A 12,417-nucleotide genomic window follows, 5' to 3' on the forward strand; every position below is an offset into this window, starting at 1 on the left:
CTGTTAATCCCATATTCCTAATTTATCCCTCCCCACCTTCTCCTTTGATAACCATAGTTTGTTTTCTATGTCTGTGAGTCTGTTTCTGTTTTGTAAGTTCATTTGTACTATTTTTTAGATTCCACATGTGAGATATCCTATAATGTTTGTATTTCTTTGACTTCAGTTAGTATGACAATCTCTAGGCCCATCCATGTTGCTGCAAATGGCATTATTTCATTCTTTTTTATGGCTAATATTCCATTGTATACATACCACATTTTCTTTCTTTTCTTTCTTCTTTTTCTAATAGGATTGTTGTGAGGTTTAATGAGTTAATATAGGTAAAGCTCTTAAAACTCCCTGGCACACAAATGCTCAATCTGTCGATGAGCATTTAGGTTGCTTCCATGTCTTGGCTATTGTAAATAGTGCTGCAATGAACATGGGGTGCATGTGTCTTTTTGAATTATGGTTTTCATCTTTTCTGGATGTATGCCCAGGAGTGGTATTGCTGGATCATATTTTTAGTTTTTTAAGGAACCTCCATACTGTTCTCCATAGTGGCTGCACCAGTTTACATTCCCACCAACAGTGTAGGAAGGTTCCCTTTCTGCACACCCTCGCCAGCATTATAACTAATGATCTTAAATATTTGTCTCCATTCATTGCAGAACGAGTGCCACTTCCATACACAGAGATAACACTGTTCTTAGCACAGCAAGCAAGTAGAAGTTTTAGAAACATCTTTATTACATGTCCTTAAACACTTCTCTATATGCATTGCACAGTTGGGACCACTTTTATTCACTGATATAACCCTGTTCTCAATGCAGCAAGCAAATAGAAACAAGTTTATTACAAGTGTTCTGAAGCACTTCTGTACATGCCATGCAGAATAGTGTAAAGAAAAGAATGTCGCCGTCCATTCTAGTCCTACAAGGATCAAGCCATTAGCCAATGCAGTCACCCACTGACAGTGCACCTTGAGGGGAATTCAGGATGAGGAAAAACAGCAAACATTCTGTGCTTTGGATATACTGGCCCCTAGATAGTTAAGATGGCTATCTAAGGAAAAATTTCAGTGACCACAGATTCTTGCATCTTCCCATGCATAGAAAAGCACTAAAATTAACTCTAGATGTCTGTTCTTTTGATTAGCAGTAATCTTTTGATTTTCAACTACATGTTTTTTCTAGCAAAAAAATTCATATGTATCTGTTATCAAACTAGATTTGTTTTGCCCAATGCACAGCAAGCCAAAACGCTGAGATGCAGAGATTTGCAGCAAAGAGAGGGTTTATTTGCAAGGCAGCCCCATGAGGAGGTGGGAGAACAAGTCTCAGATCCATCTCCCTGAAGGCGAGGGACTTGGATTATTTATGGGATAAAGAATAAAGCAACAGGGTAGTCTGAGGCAGGGGGAGTGTGGGGAAAGGTGATTGGAAAAGGTGTGGTAATCGTCATTCTGTGCAGGTGTAACCAAAGTACAGGTCTCTGCACGTTCAAAACGGAGGCGCTTAGCACAATCTGAGGGTGGAGTTTTCAGCCCTCTGATGTCAAAAGGTCACTGAATGGACATGCGTGCTGCCCTATCCAGTCTTAACCAGCTCCGCGTGAAGTAGACAGAGCCGACGCCAAGTTTCTGGAAAACGACTCAGGCAAACATTTTATTGTTTAGGCTACATGGAAGACGTTGAAGTCTTGAACGACCTTGGTTAGTGAAGGCAGGTGAAATGGATTTGACTCCATACCCATGGTTTCATATCCTAGCTCCTCCCTTGCCTCTTTGGAGCAGTTCCGCAGAGCTATCTGAGAGGCTGTCTCCTGGGCTATAAGGTCCCTGAATAAAACTTAATTCACAATTTCTATGTCGTGCATTTTTCTTTCAGTCGACAATGGGCATATCCTCCATTCAATGATATAACAATGCTCTAAACACAGCAAGCTACTAGCATTCTTAGAAGTATCTTTATTACAAGTTTGTTTTTTTTTAAAACACTTCCTTGTATGCATTACAGAGTGCGTATGACACTCATTTACTGGTATAACATGGTTCTCAATGCAAAGAGCAAGTAACGTTCTAAGGAACATCTTTATTACAAATGTTCTTAAACACGTCTATACATCCTTTGCAGAAATGGTAAATCTTCCATTAAATAATATAACTGTTTTGTGCTGGTCTCTGCCTATCAATAACCAATGTTGAAGTTGGATCAGTCCTTGTGGTTCTTATGACTACAAAATGCCATTCAGCAATAACCATCAGGAAACTTTGAAAAAAGGTAAGGGTTTATTACTTATATGACCTGGAAATTACATGGCATGCCTGGAACCACACAGCGAGGTCACAGGTAGAGAGATAGCACACAGTCCTGGGGTACTGCTTTTATTGGGGTTGAGGGTGGAGGCCTAGGGTTTGGTGGGCTCACTATTGGTGAATTTAAAATGTAAGAGTGGAAATTTAAAGCACAGGAGGAGAAAAAAGCAAGTGGCCCAAATGGTCAGTTATTGAAGTCAACCAAGATCTCTCAAACAAAGGAGCCTCAGTGGGGGGAGGCGGCCTGGCTCTGTGTCTAGTGTGTGGCTGGCAACGTTTTTATTCAAGATGGCTATCTTGGAAGTGGATGCAACATGTTTATTCAAGATGGCTATCTTGGAAGTGGATGCCTCATCAATTTAAGCTTAAGTCAGGCACTTGCATTACAAAAAAGGGGAAAAAATGGTCAGGGTTTACACTACAATAACACAGATCAAGGCAGCAAGCAAGTAAAGTGTTTACAAATACCTTTCATACAAGTGTTTCTTAACACTTCTATATATGCACTGTATATTGGCTAAAACTTACAAGCACTGATACAGTACTGTTCTCAAAGCAGCAAGCAGGTACTGTTCTTACAAACATTTTTACTACATGATCTTACACACTTTACATGCATTGAAGAAAGGGTGCCACTTCCGTTCACTTATATAGCACTGTTCTCAATGACGTACGTAAGTATTATTCTTAAAAAACATTTTTATTGCAAAGGTTCTTTTTTTTTAAATATTGGTTTTTATTATTAAATATCAAGCATATCAAAAATGTATGGAGAATGACCACCACTCAGCTTTAATAAACACAAACCTTCTCACATTTGATAATTTTTAATGAGGTAACAAATTACAGGTACAATTGAAGCTTCACCTGTATACACCTCAGTCCACTTTCCTCTTACCTCTTCGGTGGTAAACAAGCCAGACTTTGGTGTTTATCATTCTCATGCATGCTTTTATACTTTTAATATATGTATATACATCAAACTTTGTTTTGCATGTTCTAAAACTACTAAATCGTCTCACACAACACATATCAGTTGGCCATTTTTTTAATTCATTGTTTTTGATATGTAAAGTTAATATACATACCTTGTATTAATTCATTTTAACAGCCAAATGCTACCAACCACAATTTATTCATTCATTCTAATGGATATTGGTTCCATGCTTTTACAATTAAAAATATTACTGCAGTGAACTTTCTGTACATGTCTCCTTGGGTACACATGTCAAGAATTCTTACAGAATATAATACCCAAAGACCGGGTATAAGCATCTTCCAATAAACTAGATGTTGCCAAACCGTTCTCTAAAGTAATAACATAAATTTCACTGCCACCAGCAAAGATGAGAGCCCACGTGAGCCTCAGCAACACGTTTAAGTGTCGAGGTTGTTTTGTTTTGCTTTGTTTTCATATTTGCCCATCTGATGGCAGTGAAATGGTATCTCAGTGTTGTTTTAATGGGGAATTCTTTTATTACTAGTTAGATAAAGCATCTTGTCCTGTGAATGACTACTCAGGGAGCCTCATCTATGAATTGTCCATTCATATCCTTTGATCATTTTCTTGATTTAAATGGAGACCTTGTCAGTTACATGATATGCAAACATAAGTTTGAATTTTAGTGTACACAAATTATCGATCTTTCCTTTTTGTGCTTTATGTCTGCTCCAGTGTCATAGTCTTTGCTTTTCTACAGGTTTAAAAAAGTCTGCGAAGTATAATTTAGCCAAAACAATTGAGAATATTTCAACATTAAATATAAAGCAAAAAAACCCACAACTTTTTAATCATACCTGAGTGGTATGTGCAATTTAAATCAATGAAAAATATCCAATATAATGTACATAATAAAAGATTTCCCATTAAATATTAGTAAGCTTTTATATATCTATTCCTCATATACACAGATTGTTTTGGCAGCCATTCTTCATTGCCTCTTAAAGGATCAAGCATCATAATCAGATATTAAGTAGTCTCATTGGTATCCAGATAGTTTATATATCAGAGTCAAAATTTAAGTCCCAGTTATTCCATGTAAATGTCTTGTTGAAATGCCATTAAAATGGTTGTTATTTTCCAGGGATTCAAAGAAAAATTCTATGGAGATTTTAATTAACTTCAAATATTTTTTGAGTATCTATTCTGGGTCGGGCATTACAGATAAGCAAGTTATCCTGCTTTCATGGAGTTTACAATCTAGCAAAGAATCAAAGAATAATAGAAGAAAATATTTTACTCTTTTTTGTTGTTGTTGTTGCATCTTACATTTTTGCAAGTTGATTCTATAAACCATTTCTGGTGAGAAAAGTCAGTGTCCGTCTTTAATTTGAAGAATCATCTACCTTCATGCATAAAACAAAAATGCTGTTATCTATTGTATATCCAAGACTTACACCTCCCAAGAGTTCCAGGCTGGGAAAGAAGTGAGACTCCAACCTAGTCTCCTGAAGTTTCATTTCTCTGGTATCAAATGAATCCAGCTTCTATCTATGAATCAAGTTGAACTATAGGATTTATTAACTAGCTGGCATCATCTCTTTATGATCTCATCAGCCTTTAACCATTCCTACTGAGAATGTCCAAATCCAAGCCCCCTTGATTTTTAGGGGTCTGCAGCGGATGTCGTAGAGGCTTTCACAGTGCTGCTTCTGGACTGGCACACATGGTGCTGAAGACCTAGGCCTTCCTTCCTCAGTGGATTCCATCTTCAACCAGCCCACCACCAAAACAGAAAGAGGGTATTACAAGGGTTCTTGAACAACACTCTATACATGCTTGGCAGAATGGCTACAACTTCCATCAGTGATGTAACTCTGCTCTCAATGTAACAAGTAGGTAGCGTTATTAGAAATCTCTTTATTTCAAGTGTTCTTAAAAATTCTGTACATGCCTTACAGAATGGGTGCTACCCTTTCTCTGATAAAACCATGTTCTCAATGCAGCGTGCAAGTAGTGTTCTTTGAAACACCTTTTGTTTTGTTTTTAAATATTTATTTATTTATTTATTTAGCTGTGCTGGGTCTTAGTTGCGGCGCGTGGGCTCTTAGTTGCGGGATGTGGGATCTAGTTCCCTGACCAGGGATCAAACCTAGGCCCCGTGCATTGGGAGTGCAGAATCTTAACCACTGGACCACCAGGGAAATCCCTATTTTTATATTTTAAAAGTTTTATTGAATTATAGTTGATTTACAATGTTGTGTTAGTTTCTGGTATACAGCAAAGTGATTCAGATATATATATTTATATATATATATTCTTTTTCATATTCTTTTCCATTATGGTTTGTCACAGGATATCGAATATCGTTCCCTGTGCTATACAGGAGGACCTTGATGTTTATCCATCCTGTATACAATAGTTTGCATCTGCTAATCCCAAACTCCCAATCCATCCCTCCCCCCGACCTTGGCAACTACAAGTCTGTTCTCTATGTCTGTGAGCCTGTTTCTGTGAAACACCTTTATTACAAGTGTTCATAAACACTAATCTACAATGCACTGCAGAATATGTGTCTCTTTCATTCACTGATAAAACTCTCTTGTCAAGGCAATGAGCAAGTAGTGTTCTTTGAAACATCTCTTGTACAAGTGTTTTAAAACGTTTTTACATGCTTTCCAAACAAGTATAACTTCCATTAAATGATATAATACTGTTCTCAACACAGCAAGCAAGTATATAGCATTCTTAGAAACATGTTTATTACAAGTGTTCTTAAACATGTCTACACATTCTTTGCAGAATGCGTATAACTTCCATTAAATGACTATCACTTTTCTCAATGCAATAGCATTCTTAGACATATCTATATTACAAGTTTTCTTAAACACTTCTCTACATGAATTACAGATGCTTATAACTTCCAGTCAATGATATAACACTATTCTAAATGCAGCAAACAAGTAGCATTCTCTGAAACATCTTTGTAACAAGTGTCTTGAAACACTTCTCCAAACGCATTGCAGATGGATGCCACTTCCATTCACTTGTAAACAAAGAACACACAGTGTTTTCACTCACCACCCAATTCTAGAAGGACTAATTATAACCCACTGCAGTTGCTGACCGACAGTGCACTCCGAGAGGAAATTAAGACAATCACAGGATTCTCTGTGCTTTGGACAAGCAGACCCCTTAGATAGTTAGACCCCAGGAAGAATTTTAACGAACCCAGATTCTTTTCATCTTCCCAAACATAGAAAAGTACTAAGATCATTCACTTGAGATGTCTGTTCTTTGTGACTAGCTGTAATCTTTTACCAAGATGTATGCTAGGCTCTAAACATTCCCTAGCCCAAAATCATACATAAACTAGCTTCCCTCCGTACCTCTTCAGAACAGTTCCCCCAAAGCTACTGAGAGGCTGTCTCCTGGGCTATTGTCCCCAATAAGCTCCCTGAATAAAACTTAAACTCACAACTCTTTTTTAAAAATTTATTTATTTATTTATTTTTGGCTGTGTTCTGTCTTCTTTGCTGTGCGCGGGCTTTCTCTAGTTGCGGCGAGCTGGGTCTACTCTTCCTTACGGTGCGCGGGCTTCTTATTGCGGTGGCTTCTCATTGCGGTGGTTTCTCTTGTTGCGGAGTACGGGCTTTAGGCGCGTGGGCTTCACTAGTTGCAGCATACGGGTTCGGTAGTTGTGGCTCACGGGCTCTAGAACACAGGCTCAGTAGTTGTGGTGCACAGGCTTAGTTGCTCTGCGGCATGTGGGACCTTCCCAGACCAGGGCTCGAACCCATGTCCCCTGCATTGGCAGGCAGGTTCTTAACCCCTGAGCCACCAGGGAAGTCCCTAAACTCACAACTCTTACGTTGTGCCTTTTTCTTTAAGTCGATGCACCGATAAAACAGTGTTGTAAGGCAGATGAAAGTAGGATTCTTAGAAACATCTTAATAGGTGTTCAGAAAGACTTCTGAACTACCTTTGAGAATGGGCATGATGTCTTTTCATTGGCAGTGCACTATTCTCAATACAGCCTGCAGTGTGTTCTCAGAAACATCTTTGTAACAAGTGTTCCTATAAATTTCCATTCCTACCTTGTGGAATGTGTATAACATTCATTTCCTTTTTTTTTTTTCAGTTGAAATTAATTAATTAATTTTTATTGAAGTATAGCTGATTTACAGTGTTGTGCTAATTTCTGCTGTATAACAAAGTGACTCAGTTATACACATATATACATTCTTTTTTTAATAACATTCATTTCCTGATATAACACTTGTCAATAAAGAAGGCAAGTAGTGTTCTTAGAACAATCTTTCTAAAATTGTTCTTAAACAATTCTGTCCATGCCTTAATGAATGGGCATAACTTCAAATCACTGATGTAACACTGCTCTGAAGTCATCTACTGAGCATTGTGTTTAGACATATCTTTTTTTTAAATTTATTTTTTTATTGGAATATAATTGCTTTACAATGTTGTGTTAGTTTCTGCTGTACAATGAAGTGAATCAGCTGTATGTATACCTATATCCCCTCCCTCTTGGACCTCCCTCCTACCCCCCCAACCCCCCCATCCCCCCATCCCACCCATCCAAGTCATCACAGAGCGCTGAGCTGAACTCCCTGCACTATACAGCAAGTTCCTACTAGCTATCTATTTTACACATTGTAGTGTATTTATGTCAAACCTAATCTCCCAATTCACCCCATCCTCCCCTTCCCCCCCACCGTGTCCACGTGTCCATTCTCTTCGTCTGCGTCTCTATTCCTTCCCTGGAAATAGGTTCATCTATACCATTTTTCTAGATTTCACATATATGCGTTAATATATGATATTTGTTTTTCTCTTTCTGGCTTACTTCACTCCATATGACAGTCTCTAGGTCCATCCACATCTCTACAAATGACCCAATTTCATTCCTTTTTATGGCTGACTAATATTCCATTGTATATAGGTACCACATCTTCTTTATCCATTCATCTGTTGTTGGACATTTAGGTTGTTTCTGTATCCTGGCTATTGTAAATAGTGCTGCAGTGAACATTGGGGTACATGTGTCCTTTTGAATTATCTTTATTACACGTATTTTAAAACACTTCTTGACATGCATTGTAGAAATGGTGCCACTTCCATTCACCGAAGAAGCACTGTTCTCAACTTGGCAAGCAAGTAGCGTTCTTAGAAACGCCTTTATTACAAGGGTTCTTAAACACCTATCCACATGCATTGCAAAATGAGTGCCCCTTCCCTCCACTGATGTATCACTTTTTTCAGTGCAGAGTGTAACTAGCCTTTCACAGACAACCTTATTACAGTGTTTTAAACACTTCTGTACGTGCTTTATAGAATGGGTATAACCTTTGACCGACATAACACGGTTCTAAACACAGCAAACGAGCATTTCTAGAAATCCTTTTTGTTACAGTTGGTCTCAAACACTTCTCCACATGAATTGCAGAATGGGTGACGGCTCCTTTCTTTCACAGAACAATGGTCTTCTCAATGCAGCATCAAGTAGAGAAATATCTCGTAATTAGTGTTCTTTCACTTCTCAACGTGTGCTGCAGAACGGGTGCCTCTTGCATTGACTGATATAATGCAGTTCTCTATGCAGCCAGCAAATAGCATTCACGATAACATCTGTTTACTTTATCATAGTTATTAAACACTTGTTTACATGATATTCAGAATAGGTATAAATTCCATTAAATGATGTAATACTGTTCTCAACATAGCAAATAAGCAGTGTTACTAGACACAGCTTTATTACAAGTATGATTTTACATTTCTCTACACGCATTGCCAAAATGGTACCACTACCATTCACTTTTATAACACTCCTCAAGGCAGCATGCAAGTAGCTTTCTTTAAAAAACATCCATATTACAATGATTATAAACTATTTTCTAATGCACTGTAGAAGCGGTGCCATTTCCATTCACTTTTATAACACTATTCTCTTTCCAGCAAGCAAGCAGTGTTCTTAGAAATATCTGTATTACAAGTGGGTTTTTTTTGTTTGTTTTGTTTTGTTTTTGTATAGCTACCATTGCCTTAGATGCTTTCACTTTCTAAAAAAATTGAAGTATAGTTGATTTACAATGTTGTGTTAGTTTCAGGTGTACAGCAAAGTGATTCAGTTATACATACACATATATCTATTTTTTTTCAGATTGCTTTCCCTTATAGGTTATCGCAAAATATGGAGTGTAGATCCCTGTGCTATACACTAGGTCGTTGTCGTTTATTTATTTTATATATAGTAGTACATATATGTTAATCCCAAACTTCTAATTTATCCTTCCCCCCTTTCCCCTTTGTTTTCTATGTCTATAGGTCTATTTCTGTTTTGTATATAAATTCATTTGTATCATTTTTTTTTTAGATTCCACGTATAAGCGATATCATATGATATTTGTTTTTCCCTGTCTGACTTACTTCACTTAGTATGATAATCTCTAGGTCCATCCATTTTGCTGCAAATGGCATTATTTCATTCTTTTTATGGCTGAGTAATATTCCATTGTATATATGTACCACTCTTCTTTATCCATTCATCTGTCAATGGACGTTTAGGTTGCTTCCATGTCTTGGCTATTGTAAAAAGTGCTGCAGTGAACATTGGGGTGCATGTGTATTTTTGAATTATGGTTTTCTCCAGATATAGGCCCAGGAGTGGGATTGCTGGGTCATATGGTAGTTCTATTTTTAGTTTTTGAAGGAACCTCCATGCTGTTTTCCATAGTGGTACAAATGCTCTTAAACACTCTCTACATACATTGCAGATGGTGCCACCCCCATTCACCAGGGTACACTGTCCTCCATAAAGAAAGAAAGTACCATTCTTAGAAACATCTTCTTTTTACAAATGGTGTCAAATACTTCTCTCAATGAGAAATGTGTTCCACTTCCATCGACTGATATAACTCTGTGGTCAAAGCAGCCAAAAAAAAAGTGTACTTGGAAACATCTTTATTACAACTGTTCTTAGCACTTCACATGCATCGCAGAACATGTTCTACTTTCATTCACAGATATAACACTGTACTCAGCACAGCAAGCAAGTAGTTTCTTAGAAAAATCTTTATTACAAGCATTTTCAAACATTTCTGTACATACATTGCAGAATGGGCATCACATCCATTCACTGACATAACACTGTTCTCAATGCGGCAAGCGTTAGTGTTCTTAAAAATTTCTTTAATACAAGTGTACTTAAACACTTCTGGGGAATTCCCTGGCAGTCCAGTGGTTAGAACTCCATGCTTTCACTGTGGCCCGGGTTCAATCCCTGGTCAGGGAGCTAAGATCCCACAAGCCACATAGTGCAGCCAAAAACAAAAAAAACCCCAAACAACCTCCCCTACACACACACACACTTCTGTATATGCACTGATGCCTGTACCTGCCACTCACTGATAGAAACTGTTCTCAACTTGGCAAGCAGATTGTGTTTTTAGAAACGCCTTTATTACAATTGTTCTTAAACTCATCTCTCTATGCACTGCAGAAAGGTTATAAGCTCCATTCACTGATGCAACACTGTTCCCAACGCTGCCAGCAAGGAGTTCTTAGAGATGTCTTTATTACAAGTGTTCTTGGATGTCAGCATCTAGGTGTTGTGAGTGGTTCCTATTTTCTCTCCCCTTTGATTAATAACTATTTGGGCACCCTTAATCAAACAAAAGTGCCTCTGCACATTGCACCTGGACATCCAGGAGGTTTTCACCCACCTGTTCATCAGCATGTGGACACATTGGATCTCGGTCATGGCTATGGATCCAAAGGAGTTGGCAAGCCTCCCCCACCCCCATTCCCTTTGATTGGGTAAAAGGGAATCTGATGAGTACAAAACTAGGTGGAGGGACTTCCCTGGTGGCGCAGGGGTTAAGAATCCGTCTGCCAATGCAGGGACATGGGTTCAATCCCTGGTCCGGGAAGATCCCACATGCCGCGGAGCAACTAAGCCCGTGCGCCACAACTACTGAGCCTGCGCTCTAGAGCCCTTGAGCCACAACTACTGAGCCCGCATGCCACAACTACTGAAGCCCACGCACCTAGAGCCTGTGCTCCACAACAAGAGAAGCCACAGTAGTGAGAAGCCCGCGCACCGCAAGGAAGAGTAGCCCCTGCTCGCCGCAACTAGAGAAAGCCTGTGTGCAGCAACAAAGATCCAATGCAGCCAAAAGTAAGAAAAATTTAAAAACAAACAAAAAAACTAGGTGGATACTCATGCGCAATAGAGAATTTGAGGAGGGCCAGTCTGCCTAAAGGGAGAATTGTCATGCCATCAGAGTGGGGTAGAGATGAGTTTGGATGGAGCGGAAAGGGTAGAACTTGCCAAGGGAGCCTCCTTCCGCAGCGCAAAGCTGTAATAGGCTGGCCTTCTGGCAGCGGCAGCAGCAATACCTCTGGCAGAGTAGGTTGAAAGCGGCGACATCTCGATGGAGGAGAGGGCAAGTGAAAACGGTGAGTGACTGCCTGGCTCCCCCTGCTGTGCAGGTTGTAGCTGGAGAAGCTTGTTTCTCTCCAGCAGCGCTGGGATTTCTGAGGAGGGACCTCCATAATGGGGAAGGAGGGGGGAGGGAGGAGAAAGGAAAGGAAGCACGTGATAACACCCATGGGCATTAAAGGAGCACGGGTCCTGCTGGCTGCTTCAGGACTTCAGCAGGACCACCCACAAGCCTTTGGGAGTATCCACTGGAGGATCTTCCCCTGGCCCCACTGGCACCGCGAAGCTCCAAGTGCTAAACCCACACGTCCCTCCCCCTCCCCCCCCAACTCTGGAGCCAGCTCCTTGTGTGTGCTCCCAAGTGTAAGAGCAGGGTCGGTAATCTGAATACTCTCAGAAAGATGGACCAGGGTCTGTGGACAAGGGAGACTCAACAAACTGGGGCTACAGTGCCACCTTCTGGAAAACAAAAGAGAGGTTTCCTGCAGCCAGCTGGGTGATTTATGAGAACAAGAGGAAACACAAAGGTAAGAATTCTACCACAAGAGAGAACAAGAGTGGAGCAGGTCAATCCCCTATAAACCAGGGATTCCTCAGAGAAGTTAACACCAAGGAACAGTACCTCATCAAAGATAACAAGTAAAGATACTTCAAATGCTAAAGCAGCAATGCAGAAATGCAAAGAACTTTAAAAATCAAGGAAGTATGCCATCTCCAAAA

The sequence above is a fragment of the Eubalaena glacialis genome, chromosome 8, assembly GCF_028564815.1.
Source record: "Eubalaena glacialis isolate mEubGla1 chromosome 8, mEubGla1.1.hap2.+ XY, whole genome shotgun sequence".
NCBI lineage: Eukaryota > Metazoa > Chordata > Mammalia > Artiodactyla > Balaenidae > Eubalaena > Eubalaena glacialis.